Source organism: Carlito syrichta, unplaced genomic scaffold (genome assembly GCF_000164805.1).
Source record: "Carlito syrichta isolate Samal-C Ts95f unplaced genomic scaffold, Tarsius_syrichta-2.0.1 Scaffold303153, whole genome shotgun sequence".
In the NCBI taxonomy this organism is placed as follows: domain Eukaryota; kingdom Metazoa; phylum Chordata; class Mammalia; order Primates; family Tarsiidae; genus Carlito; species Carlito syrichta.
This window is the reverse complement of record NW_007247249.1, coordinates 759,821-773,988: the sequence shown is the minus strand read 5'-3', so window position 1 is coordinate 773,988 and position 14,168 is coordinate 759,821. Positions and strand designations below refer to the sequence as shown.

General features: G+C 50.0%; 1 pseudogene; it reads left to right on the top strand.

Moving 5' to 3' along the window:
* Nucleotides 1–9,785: 9,785 nt before the first annotated feature.
* LOC103260242 lies at nt 9,786–13,224 on the top strand (annotated as a pseudogene).
* Nucleotides 13,225–14,168: the final 944 nt, after the last annotated feature.

Below are 14,168 nucleotides of genomic sequence, written 5' to 3'. Positions count from 1 at the left end.
TGTTAGAGCTGGCTAGGCTCTGGGTGATCATCAGCTCCAACAACATACACCAAGTGTCAGTAACAACCAGTGGTGTGTGCTGAGCGCCTTATATACATCCTCTCACTTTCTCTTCATCACGGCTACATGAGAGGAAACTGGCTGGGGGATGGCCTTGTGGGCATCTTGCTCAAGGTTCTTCAGTAAAGGAAGAGGAAGGATATAATTCGGCTGGGCACCATTGCCTGTGCCAGGATTAAGTTCTGCATTGCCTTCTGGAGCCAACGCCACCGGGAGCTTTGAGATGCTGGGTGTGGGACACTGCTTGCCAGGTACTGAATTCACTGGCTTCTGCACATGTGGAAAAGGCTAAAGCGAACTCCACTAGCTGGGCTCCGAAATGGCTCCTTCAGCATTTCAAAATCTTTCCCATCCTATTTCCTTGGCTACCCCCAGCAGCTCGTGGGCATTTCCCCTTCTCAGGAGCCAAACCATCTGCTTTTTCTTACTCCTCTGCCTTGGGGGCAGTGTGGACTGGAGGGAGAAAATGTTCCCTCGAGGTCTTGGCTGTGGGCAGAACGACACGTTCTGTCCTCTGATTCAGGCTTTGTCCCTCATCTTCCACCCTTGGGCTGTTCATTCCTGCTGAAGGTTGCTTGGCCTTGTGGGAAGCTTAAACAAAGGGTATCAAGGCCAAAGGGATGGGGATCCCTTGGCCTGAGAGGATGGATAGAGATTCTTCAGGCGCCATGGAACATGTCCTGGGTCCTGCTGAGTCCAGAGCAATCCCATGTCCAGACTTTCCAGTCCCAAAGACCTGTAGGCTGAGCCTGGGGGGGGAGGGGAATGGAAGTATTTCTGCATCACCAGTGACTGTTCCCTGGGACCTGGGAAAATGTAGCAAGAACCAGAGCTGAAAATGTAATTCCATTTTGTCCAAAGGCTTCTGAAAAATACACGAGTGGTTAACAGTTTGAACTGTTTCACTGGCTATTTATTTTAAGCAAGAGCCTTTTGGTTTTAAAAAGACTATTTTGGGTTAAGAGTAAAGAAAGATGATTCGACCTACTTTTGTCCCTGCCGTGGGGCTCACTCCAGGTGAGAGCAGCAGGGGACACGCACACACAGCGTTCCACTGTGGTCAGTTGCCAGAGCAGCCGAGGACAGCAGTAGGACCGACCAGAGGGAAGCTTTGAGCAGCCCACCTCTCTCCAAAGCCCCACCCACACGCTCTGTGGAGAGTCTTGGAATGCGTAGATGTCGAACACCTGTGCTCTCATGAGTGGAAACATCAGGTTTGGAGACCACTGTGAAGGCAGCTTTGGTGGGATGGGGTATTGCCTTCCCTCTCCTCGAAGCCCCTAACCCACTGTTTTCGGCACAGTAAGGAACTCATCGTGCCTTGGAGAGACTAGCAGACACTTTCTAAGCCCCACAAGTGCTTCCTAAGCTCTTGACATGGACGGCCAGCTGCTGCACATGTGGAGCAAGGACTCATTTATGTGACCTTGGAGAGTGTTGAGGGCTAGACTCATGCAGAAGTCCTTGGCAGCCTCCTGGGCTGGAGCAGGTTTACAGGAGGCAAAGGGAATTTGGGATGCTGGTCCCTGCTTTGGGGAGCCGAGCACTCTCTCTTCTTATGGGCACAGAGAGCCCTGAGACATTTCTCACATCACCTTTGCCAGAGCTTGGATTTCATCCCATTGCATGTATCTGGAAAACTTCACATCTCTAAAGCTTTTCTTCTCCAGGGTTAAATAAAGTTAACCACTTTAGGCTTTCTCTCCTAGCATTCAGCCACGTTCACATCAAGTACTAGGGAGGTGGAGGAAGACTTGGGATGGAGCTTGCTAAGATCCTGCCGATACCACTTCTGGTACTGGGGAAGCCAAGAGCACCCCAGAGCTGTGAAGAGCTGACTTCTCTGTGAACCACTCATACTTGGGTGCTTCTTTATTATGGAGGGTGAAAATGAGAGGGCGGTAAGAAGTGTATTGAGGTCCAGATTATACTTGGGTTTAGGAAAATAACTGTAACTAGACTTCCTTTATTGTGGACTCGTTTCCAGTAGCTTTACATTCTATCTCCTTATTAATTCATCTAAAGGATACTTACTGGCTCTATGTGTCAGGCCTTGTTCTAGGCACTTGGGGTACAGCTGTGGTCTTCAAAATAACTCAAGGAAAGAGAGGTGTAGGGAGGTGAAATGATGTTTCCGTGCTGGACTCCTTGTCTCTTGACTTCTGACTCAGTGAGTGCTTTTCCTGCTCTGCACTGTCACTGGAGAGAAGGAAAGAATCTTCAGGAAGCAGGCAGCACAACTGCTTCATAAACATTGTATCAGTGCTCAGCTACGTAAAGACAAGTTTTTGCCTATGGAAAGGTTAGTATATTTATTATACATTCCTGTCACCCTAAACCCACATGACCTTAGACTGAGTCTAATTCTGTTCTGCCTTGACCTCCCCAGATATTTTCATCTTCTTGGGATGGACGAACCTCTCCTCTTTTATACATGGATTATTCTTGGGACTGCATCATGAGAGCTCCTGGGAAGCATGGACCAAACTTGGTGTTTACACTGAGCGTAGGTTAAGCAACTTCTTTTTATTTATTTATTTATTTAGAAAGATGTGGGGTACAATTCAGGATTGGGTACATAAGTGGTCATCATACAGGTGACGTTTGGGCCTCCCATTGGTTCTCACTTCACCTGGTTTGGGATCAGGTACCCTTACTGATGTTATGTGAAAACCCTCCCCCCGCAGTCTCTTGCTACTGCCAATCCCTTTCATGTAGTATTATGATAAATAAACAACTTTTTTTTTTTTGGAGTTGGAGTCTCACTCTGTCACTCAGACTGGAGTGCAGTGGCCGCTCCTGACCACCGCAGCCTCGACCTGCTGGACTCTGGCGATCCTTCCGCCTCAGCCTTCCAAGTAGCTGGAACTACAGGTGCGCGCTACCACGCCCAGCTAATTTTTTGATTTATTGTAGAGATGAGGTCTTGCCAAGTTGTTCGGGCGGTCTCGAACCAGCGGGCTCAGGCAATCCACTCATCCACTCACCTTGGCCTCCCAAAGTGCTGGGATTACAGGCTGAGCCACTGAGCCCAGCCAACAACTTCTTTTTAACATACTTTTTTTTTGAGTTGGAGTCTTATCTGTCACCCAGGCTGGAGGGCAGTGGCATGCTCCAGATCACTGCAGCCTCGACCTGCTGGGTTCAGGTGATCCTTCCACCCCAGCCTTCCAAGTAGCTGGAACTACAGGCACATGCCACCGTGTCCGGCTAATTTTTGGATTTATTGTAGAGATAAAGTCTCGTCAAGTTGCCCAGGCTGGTCTCGAACCTGCGGGCTCAGGCAATCCTCTCACCTCGGCCTCCCAAAGTGCTGGAATTATAGGCGTGAGCCACTGTGCCCTGTCTTTCTTTTTAACATACTTAGAGGTGGCCTCTTGGGAGGCCTGTAAGAGAACTGGGACAAGGCCCACGCGCCGAGGGTTAGGAGCTCGGGTGCCAAGCACTATGTGACTGGCAGCTGGTTCCCACTGGAGAGTGGGGATGCCCTGGCAAAGCCAGCTACTGTTTCCTCTGCTCTGGGCTCTACTCATCCCTCCACCCTACTCCCAACCTACACTTTCCGCTGGGAGGGAAACTGGAACATCCACTGACGCACTGAGAGCTGGGCTAAGCCAAGGGCTGTGCATGGAAGGGCCCAAGTGGAGAGTCAGCAAACTGGGGAAATTCCTTCCACACCTGATACTTCCACACAGGCAAGCCAGAGGCTACCTGGAACCGTGGTTGTTGCCAGGACAAGGAGGGGCGTGTAAGGGGGAAACAGCAGGCTCAACTGGGCACAGCAATTTCTTTCACTCCACGTGAAAGGACTTTTGGTTCTCTCAGGGCCCTATAGCCTCACGAGTCTGGTAGCAGTCCTTGGAGTGGGCACTGGGGTGGGGGTGACTAATGTACAGAGCTCCCCTTTGGCAAGGGGAAGACTGGGGCTGCAGATGTTTCCCTCCTCTCCATGGAGAGGTGTATCTACCCTTTTTGGGGTACTTACAATGTGCCAAGTATTTAGAACTCTCCCGTACAGTTGATCTGTGCCAGCCTGAAGGACCACAGGGCAATCCCTGCCCTGACAGTCTGTATCCATGCAGCGGACTGGAGTTCTTACAGAGGCCCCACATATGCATGCAGGGGGCCTGGGGTGCTGCGAGCCCTGCTCTGAAAAGAAACTACACACGACTGTACCAGCACATAGTAGGTGCCAGTGGATGCATCAGTACTTGGCTTTCCCTGCAAGCGCACGTTCCTCCTGTTACATCTCATCCCCTTCCTGGCCCTTTCCAGGGCAGTTCCACGTGTCTCCTCACCTGTCAGGAAGATCCTGGGAAGGGAGATGGTCTGCGGGATAAACGATGGCACATGCGTGGGAGACCGGTCTGTGTGCGTGTTCTGGGGCTGGCACACACAGGAGTGGGCTTGCCATCAGCTGGGCCCCCTTAGAAAAGGGTGTGTCTGGGCATTTATAGGCAAGGGGTTTTAAATGGTGTTTTAAACTCCTACAGAGGCCAAAACTTTGGATATAGAGAACAAACTCTGCTCTTTAAAAAAATTAAAACCTCCAACTGCTGCTAGTGCCCAGCTCTGCCTGAGCTCAGATTCCTTGGCTTGTGTTGGGGAATCAGCTTCCTCTGAGTTCATCCAGGAAAAGTCATATATTATGCCTGGAAACAAACCTCTTCCACCCTGTGTCTCTTGTTTCTCTGGTATTGCCTGCTCTGTTTTGCCTTCTTCCCCGAGAGACCTCAAAGCAAAAGCCACCTGATGGGGAGCCACCTCCCTGCTTCCCACCTGCCCTTCCCTCCCCCTGTAGCCCTCCTGCCCTCACTAGCTCCTTCACTAACAGTCCCTTCCTCCCCTGGCCACCGACACTCCCTTTCTCGGCTCCTTCTCTGATTTTTCTCCTTAGTACTTACTCCCATCTTTGTTTATTGTTGCTGGTCAAATTCCTCCTTTGCCTCCCCATTCCACACCAAGAGAATCAACTCCACCAGGAAGGCAAGCTCTCTGCTGAGTGTGCAGTGCTTGGCATGGGAGGCACTCAACGCTCACTGTGGGAGAGGAGGAGAACTTGCAGGCTGCAGAGGGTTAGGGTGCAAGCAATGTCCCGGACGCTTTCAACCCCACCAACCTGACTTTGTAGAAACTAAATTCTGTTAGAAAGCTAATAACTGACTGGGCTCGGTGGCTCAGCCTGTAATCCCAGCACTTTGGGAGGCCAAGGTAAGTGAATTGCCTGAGCCTGCAGGTTCGAGATCCACCCGGGCAACTTGGTGAGACCTCGTCTCTACAATAAATCAAAAATTAGCCAGGCGTGGTAGCAGGCGCCTGTAGTTCCAGCTACTTGGAAGGCTGAGGTGGAGGGATCGCTGGAACCCAGCAGATTGAGGCTGTGGTGGCTGGGAGTGTGTCACTGCACTCCAGTCTGGTCAACAGAGTGAGACTCCAACTCAAAAAAAAAAAAAAAGAAAAAAGCCGGGTTCGGTGGCTCAGCCTGTAATCCCATGCCTTGGGAGGCAGAGGTGAGTGAATTGCCTGAGTCCACGGGTTTGAGACCTGCCTGGGTAACTTGGTGAGACCTCATCTCTACAATAAATAAAAAATTAGTCGGGCATGGTAGCGCGCGCCTGTAGTTCCAGCTACTTGGAAGGCTGAGGCGGAAGGATCGCCGGAGCCCAGGAGGTCGAGGCTGCGATGGCCGGGAGCAGCCACTGCACTCCAGTCTGGGTGACAGAGTGAGACTCCAACTCAAAAAAAGAAAAAGAAAAAAAGAAAGCTAATAACTAACTTACTAAATAACCAGCTACATTACTTGGTTTGTGTGACTATTCCTAGGTGGCAGGAATCTCTCTTCAGTCTGACTCCCAAGCTCGACTCTCGAACCCTGCTCAGAGCTCTGCCTAATTCTCACCCTGTAGAGTAGAGGGAGGTTGACCATGCATCTGTGGAGGTCACAACCCTGGTGTTGCCACAGTTTGGGATACAGCAGGTGTTCTCTACTGTTTGGAGAGTTGGACTGGAGGTCACAGGCCTGCCTCTCACCACGTTCCTCGGTCCCCTCCTCTCCCGCCCCACTTCCGGTACCTTCTGGGCTCTTACCTATGTGATCTCCGTGAGGTCTATATGCATTCCATTTGCTTTTTTCTTAATCTTTTTAGAGAAAGCTCTGATCATGTTTTTCTGTCTGAAATGTGTGATGGCTATTTCCTACCAAATGTAGTGTCAGTTCTGCAGGCCATCTCCGATCTGGTCCCAGTCTGTTGGTAACGTTTTCCTCCATTCTTTCCTTTCAGGGATCCTGTAATGCTCAGCAATTAAACTCCTTCCATTCCCTCAACATTCGACCTCTTAGGTTCCACGTTGCTTCCTGGAGCAGTTTCCTCCCTCGTTTTAGTCTATGGAATACAAATCCTGCATCTTTCTTCGAGGAAGACCCAACTCAAGTGCTACCTCCACCACACTGCCTTCCTTTGCCCCCTAGCCAGGTGTCTCCCTCCTTCAAATTTCCAAGTACATGCTCGATGTGTCTCTCATGGCAATCAGTTATTTTTCTATCATTTATTTCTGTAATTCTCTTTACTTCAGAAGCCATAAGCTCCTTAAGGTCAGAGACTTCATTCATTCAACGAACCCTGGGCCTTGAGGCCCCTTGGCACAATAGACAGATATGGTGGTCATTGTGCCAGTGGAACTTAATCTAACGAAGTTTAGTCCAGCTGTTTTTAAATAGCCAATTACCACAGCAACAGAAGTACAGGATGTTCTGTGAGCATAATAAAGCCCCAACCTAGTGGGGGGAGGCTCTGAGAAAGCTTCCTTGAGAAGTGATGCTTAAGTATGGACCTGATGGAGGGAAATGACATACACCACTGTTCTAGAGAACAGTTTGGGGACATTCTGGCCAGGCTGATAGCAGTTGTTCTGAGGATTAAAGTTAGTATTCATTAGTATTGCAGATCCTCTTTTAAAAAGGAGTCAGAAGCCGGGCTCGGTAGCTCAGCCTGTAATCCCAGTGCTTTGGGAGTTGAGGTGAGTGGATTGCCTGAGCCTGCGGGTTCGAGACCCATCTGGGCAACTTGGTGAGCCCTCATCTCTACAATAAATCAAAAATTAGTCGGGTGTGGTAGCATGCGTCTGTAGTTCCAGCTATTTGGAAGGCTGAGGCGGAAGGATCGCTGGAGCCCAGCAGGTCGAGGCTGCAGTGGCCGGAAGCGTGCCACTGCACTCCAGTCTGGGTGACAGAATGAGACTCCAACTCAAAAAATAAATAAAAATAAATATAAATAAATAAAAAATAAAAAGGAGTCAAAGCCTCACTTAAATATGAGTGATGCTCTGATATATCTGCTGAAGTGAGAGTTGAGGACAATCATCAGGTGATATGGTAAAAATAACTCTAGATACTCTGTCCTAAAGTTCCCCGATAAGTACCTCTAAGTATTGTGGTAAATTGAGCTTATGAACATTTCTTGGCAACATTCAATTGTTCATTCAAGAATTTTTGAGTTCTACTCTGTGCCAGGTACTATGGGAGATATACAGATATATGACATACTCCCTGACCTCAATAATTCAGTCAGGTGAGGGAGCCACACTAGCATACTGGCAGAGTCTTGTAATAACAGACAAGACTTATAAAGCGGTTACTATGCCAGGCACTGTTCTAAGTATTTTACATATAACTCATTTAATTCTGACAACTATCCTATAAAGCAGATTTTATAAGACAGTGTGACTGCGAAGTGGCGTGGTAGAGCTAAACAGAACCTGCTGTGAGAGTGGGGGGTGGGGTGGGCAGAGTGGGTTTCGAGGAAGGGGAAGGTAGGAGATTTCAGGTAAGGTAGTGACCTGATTAGAAAGGTGACTCTCACAGCAACGTCAAGAATGGGCTAAGAGGGGGCCTGACAGAAGACAGGGAATAGCAGCTAGGACGCTGTTCATGATATTAGGCCAGAAACAACAAAAACTAGAATTAAGCTAGTAGCAGTAGGCATAAATAATTGAAAATGCTATCACCAGGTGGGATAGAACACACAGAAAAAAATCGACCAGTCCACATCTTTAGAAGGCGACCATGCGTAATTCTTTTCATACTATATGAACAAGTCATAATGACTCTCCTTTAAGAGAACTAGATCCTGGCATAAGACATAAAAATGCCTAATTGCACACTTTAATTCCTATTTCCCCCCAGCCTTACCCTCCCTCAAAGGTTTCAAAAAGATGTCGGTGCCCAGAAAGACCCCAGTGCTAGAACTGGCAGGGCAAAAGTTCCTGGCTGCTCTTTCCAGAACTGTGTTTGGGGAGAGCAGCGTTCACACATCCCCTACCCTTTCAAGACCTGAGATTCCATCCCAGTTTGGGTTCTAATGTCTCCCTATAGTGTGGTAGGAAAGGCACTATCTATATGGATCATACATCGATTATCACTTCTGCTTATCTCACTGGGTTTCTGAACACCAAATAGCTAAAGGTGCTGGCATTTTATAAACTGTAAAGCATAAGGAAAAGGAATGTTGACTGATTTTGTGAATACATTCATTTGCATTCAATAATTCTGTTCCTGGACAAAAGTCATGCACATTGGTCCTTATGCATACATTTCTGCCTCAGCCCTAATTTAAGATGGATTACAGGACTTTTATTTGGTGTGCTCTTATGTTCTAAAGCAACTTTCCTAACAGAGGGTCTCTACTAGTAGATGACAAGAATCATCAAAGGAGCCAGGCTCGGTGGCTCAGCCTGTAATCCTGCGCCTTTGGGAGGTTGAGGTGAGTGGATTGCCTGAGCCCGCGAGTTCGAGACCCACCCGGGCTGCGAGACCTCATCTCTACAATAAATCAAAAAATCAGCCGGGTGTGGTAGCACATGCCTGTAATTCCGGCTACTCGGAAGGCTGAGGCAGAAGGATCGCCGGAGCCCAGCAGGTAGAGGCTGCGGTGGCCGGGAGCGGGCCACTGCACTCCAGTCTGGGTGACAGAGTGAGACTCCAACTCAAAAAAAAAAAAAAAGAATCATCAAAGGAAATTCATTTGAGGTCAGCCCTTTGTTAGGGGGAATTGTGTGGTATCAGGCCTGTCTCACTGTTCAGGATCTCTGGTAAACGAGATGCTTATTCACTAAATAATTCCAGCCAAGGCAGCCAGAAATGTTAGCCATGGAAAAAAATTAGGCAGGAGTATAAAGAAAGGTGTGGGATTAAATGTGGAAACCCTGTAAAATAATTCTAATGCCAGCTCTGCTCACAGCCTCTGCAATGACTTGTTTTCTTAACCATAAAATGTGTCTGTATAAAAATTTTAATATCTTTTTTTTGCAGGAAAATTCAAGTGAACGAGTTGGAATTTAAGGAAACAACAGCTTTTCCCTTGTCCATAAGGTGTTCAAACTCTAGTTATAAATCTGTTCTGATTATAGCCTTAGTTTTTCCATCTGCATAAAAGTTTACTTGTTAGGATTTTTGCTTTTACAATGGGAGCTGCAGAAGCGTAGGAAAGAAGCTGAAGAAAAAAGGGGGTATCTCCCCTTTGAAGACTTGCAAAGATTGAGAGAGGAAGAGAGTGAAGAACAGAGAATCAGAGAGAGAGAGAGAGTCTGTCTCTGGGAAAGAATATCTCTGCTTCACAGTGATTTGCACCGGGGCAGAAGCATCAGTTGGCTTTAGACCCAAGGGGGTGACCAGACCAGGTAGGTGACCCAGGTTAAGACTGTGAGCATTGCCCCTCCCTCTCCTGGGAATGTCTCAGTGAACGCAGCAGAAACCCCAACAGTTAATCTCGAACCGCAACGGTCCCAGCGCATCTGAGAACGGTGATGCTAGTGAGGAGGATTTCCTCCAAGTCTGTGCCAAGTGCTATGCACAGTTCATTGACCCAGCTGAATTCCTCACCCACCAGAACACATGTTTTACTGACCCTCCTGTAATGGTGATAATTGGGGGCCAGGAGAGCCCCAACAACTCTTCAACCTCCTCTGAACCCCAGCCTGAGGTCCCCAGGTCATGGACACAGAGCATAGCAACCCCACAGAGTCTGGGTCTTCCGTGCCCACAGATCTACCTGTGGCCCAGAGCAAGAGGAGAGGAGTCTTCTGGGTATTTCCAGGTCGCTGCCACAGGTACAGCAGCTTTGGGAGGCGGGGGCCTAACCTTGGCAGTCCCAAGCTAGGATCCACCCCATTGCCTCCAGAATCCACTCCCCTGCCCGGTGTAAGCGGGTGGCCACTTGAACATCCCCCTGATCTTGGAAGAGCTACGGATGTCGCAGCAGTGGCAGATCTATCAAATGCAGGCAGGTGCTGCTGCTTGGTTCCTTAGGCTGGACGGTGGGTGCCCCTGCCAGTCCCTCAGAACTACCCAGGACAGACTTGGACTGCCTCTTCCACCAAGCCCCTGCTGTCCCTCTTCAGCCCCATCAAGCCTGTCCAAACCAGCAGGACACTGGCATCTTCCTCCTTCTCCTCTCTCCACAGGGCAGAAATGCCCAAGCAAGCTTTCTTCCACCTTAACCGCCCACTGGGGTCACAGCATCCTTTCTCTGCTGGAGGAGTTGGGCGAAGCCACAAACCGACCCCTGCCCCCTCCCCAGACCTGCCAGGCAGCACATATCAGCTGACTGCCTCACCTCATCTGGCATTCCCAAGTACCACAGGACTATAGGCAGCACAGTGTCTTGGCCTTGAGGCCGCTGCCTCCCTAGGGATCCTGAAGCCAAAGAACGAAAGTGGTGAGCTGGGCTATGGGGAAGTGATGGGTCCCTTGGAGAAGCCTGGTGGAAGGCACAAATGCCATTTGTGTGCCAAAGTATTTGGCAGGGTCAGTGCCCTGCAGATTCATCTTTGTTCCCACACGGGTGAGAGGCCCTGTAAGTGGCAACCGCCTCACCACCCGTGGCAACCTCGAAGTGCATTTCCACCAGCATTGGGAAAAGTACCCGTATGCCCAGAGGAACCTACACCCATTGCCAGAGCATCTAGACTATACCATCACCAGCAGCAGCTTGGCCCGTGCCACCAGAGAAGAGGCGGCCACACCAGGTGGAGGTGTTGGACGCAAGCCTCTGATGGCCTCTACCATGGCACAGTGGCACAGAGAGCCTGACCCTGCTCTTCACTGCAGCAGGCACAGCTACAGCTCTGGCTGCCCGCTTTCACTAAGTTTGTGCTCCTGAGAGCAGTGGAACCCAAGAGTAAGGCCGATGAAAACAGCACGCCAGGAAGTGAGGGCTCGGCCACCAGTGGGGTAGCAGAAAGTGGCACAGCACTAAGTAAGCTGGTGACTTCGCTACCAAGCTGGGCACTGCTCACCAACCACCTCAAGTCCACTGGCAGCTTCCCCTTCCCCTCTGTGCGAGGGACCCCTTTGGGGCCTCACTCTCTGAGACATCAAAGCTACAGCAACGGGCAGAAAAGATTGACTGTCAAGACGCCATGGCAGTGACCTCAACCGCCTCAGGAGCCCCCACCACCTCTGCCCCTGCACCTTCATCCTCAGCCTCTTCTGGACCTAGCCAGTGTGTCATCTGTCTCTGGGTGCTTAACCGTCCTTAGGCTCTACGCCTGCATTATGGCCAATATCGTGGCGATATTCAAATGCAGGGCTTTCTCCACCCGAGGCAATCTTCGTGCACATTTCCTGGGCCACAAGACCAGTCCAGCTGCCCAGGCCCAGATCCCCAACGGTGGAACCACACTCCCTGAAGGTGGAGGGGCTGCCCAGGAGAATGCCTCTGAGCAGTCTAGTCTCCGGGGCAGGTAGTTTCCCCCAGCAGCAGACCCAACAGCCATCACCAGAAGAGTTGTTGTCTAAGGAGAGGAATGAAGATGAGGATGATGTGACTGATGAAGATTCCCTGGCAGGGAGGTTCAGAGTGGAGGTGAGAAGGCAGTATCAGTGGGAGGTGATTCAGAAAAGACCTCTGGTGCAGAGGAGAAAGTGGGGACAGAGGTGGCAGCAGCATCAGTTGGAAGAGAGATGGACAGCAATGAGAAGGCAACACAAGTCTTCTCTGCCACCGCCACCACCACCTTCTGATAGCCACCATCAGCCTGAGCCGATGGAGCAGGAAAGCAGTGATGTTGCAGGAGGCAAGAGGGAGGCAAACTGGAGAGGAGCTTAAGCCCAGTGTCAGCAATCACCCCAGAAGGGGAAGGCACCAGCACCACCTTGGTGGAGGAGCTGAGCCTACAGGAAGTAATGAGAAAGGAGCCAGGAGCTAGCAGCAGCAGAAAGGCCTGTGAGGTGTGGCTAGACCTTTCCCACTCAGGCAGGTCTGGAGGGGCATCTGAAGATCCACCCCAAGGAGGCCACTCTTCACTTGTTTTCTGCAGGCAGGACTTTCTTGAGCAGGCTACCCTCAAGAAGCATATGCTGCTTGATCACCACCAGGTACAACCCTTTGCTCCCCAGGGCCCTCAGAATATTGCTCTTTCCTCAGTCCCTGGCTGTTCACCTTCCATCATTTCCTCGGGGTTCCCCCGCTTTCCCTGAAAAGATGACTCCACAGTTTCATGAGCCTATTTTCCTGTACCTACAGTCCTTTGACCCAGGAAACAGAAACTGAGAGTTCCACAGGACCTCCAAGACTTAAGAGCCCTTGTCTTTTCCTCTTACATGGTATGTCCTTAGTGGCCTTTCTTTAGTCCCTGAGCTTGGAATTGTGCTTACAAGGGAATGGCTCCCTAAGGAATTCCCCACCCCCCCCCGCTTCTTTGCACCTAAGGAAAATAGATTCTCTACAGCTTTCACATTCTCAAGGGGGACCCTTCTCCTCACCCCTTTCCTTTGGCAGGTGCAACTGAGCACCCACATTTGAAACTGCAGCCCAGCCCAAGGGGGCTGGCAGCTATTTCCAGAGGGCCCAGAGCCTCTCCTCTGGTGACAAGGTCAACCTGCAAGACTGTCCCAGGACCTTCCTGCTCAGCTGGTGGGAATGGGTCCCTGGTCTTTCTGAAGCCAGTACCTGGCTTTCCTGACAAGTGGCTTGTGCATGAAGCTCTGGAGTTCCAGCTCCACTACCACTTCAGGGCTGGCTGCACCAGTGCTGTCTGGCCCAGATACTGGCTGGGAAGGTGCCTCTAACAATGGAATCCAGGGAGGCCAAGGAGCAGACCCCCTCCCCATTTCAGATTCCTACACCCAAGGTGGTGTCTGAGAAGTCCACCGTTGATGAGAAGTAGCAAACTGTAGCCCTGCTTCCTCCACCTGCTCCAGAAGGTGCCTGCAATGAAGATGCTCCAGTAATTGGTGGCTCAACACTAGAGGGTAGGGAGAAATAAAGGGCATCAAATAATTTCCCCAGTAAGTCACTTTGTCACACTGAAATAAAGATGTTGGTTGGTCAATATGCCAAGACCTCTCCAGCTTCTCATTCATTCAAAGATGGGAAAGAAGCTGACTTCTTGCCAAGAGGTCTCCCATGGGATATTTTGGGAAATGTGGTTAGTTCATATCTTTAGTGAGCATTGTTGGTGAGAGTGGTTGATGAAGGAATGTTGCTAAAGCAGAGGGCTTGTAGGAGCTTGTGTGATAAAGGACACGACATAAGGGAAGGTACCTTGGATTCTTGCGAACATTCTTATAAACATTCTGGTGGGCTGATAGCGACATAATGTGCAGCACTGCACCAGAGATCATGGGGGATTTCCTAGCACTAGTGTGCTTCTAGCTTTAGAGAACTCCCTCTTTTGATGGTCTCTTGCATTTTCATCATCTTCCTCTTTCAAGAACCTAATCGTCTCCATTTTACTGAGGCTTGTGTCTTTGCCACTGTCCAGTTCTTAAGAGTCCCAGACTTGGGGATATGAGCTCCAGGTGGTGTCCTCCCTGACTCTCTGTCTTGTATTGAGATGTAGTTTACTTTTTTTTTTTTGCATTAGAGTCTCACTGTCGCCCAGGCTGAAGTGCAGTGACACGTTCGTGGCCACTCTAGAGCATGGAGGCACAGATCCTGAGGCACAAGGATCACTGGGTTCCGTGATCCTTGTGCCTCAGCATTCGAGCTACCCTGCTCTAGAGTGACCACGTACGTGTCACTGCTCTTTAGCCTGGGCGACAGTGAGACTCTAATGCAAAAAAAAAAAAGTAAACTACGTCTCAATACAAGACAGAGAGTCAGGGAGGA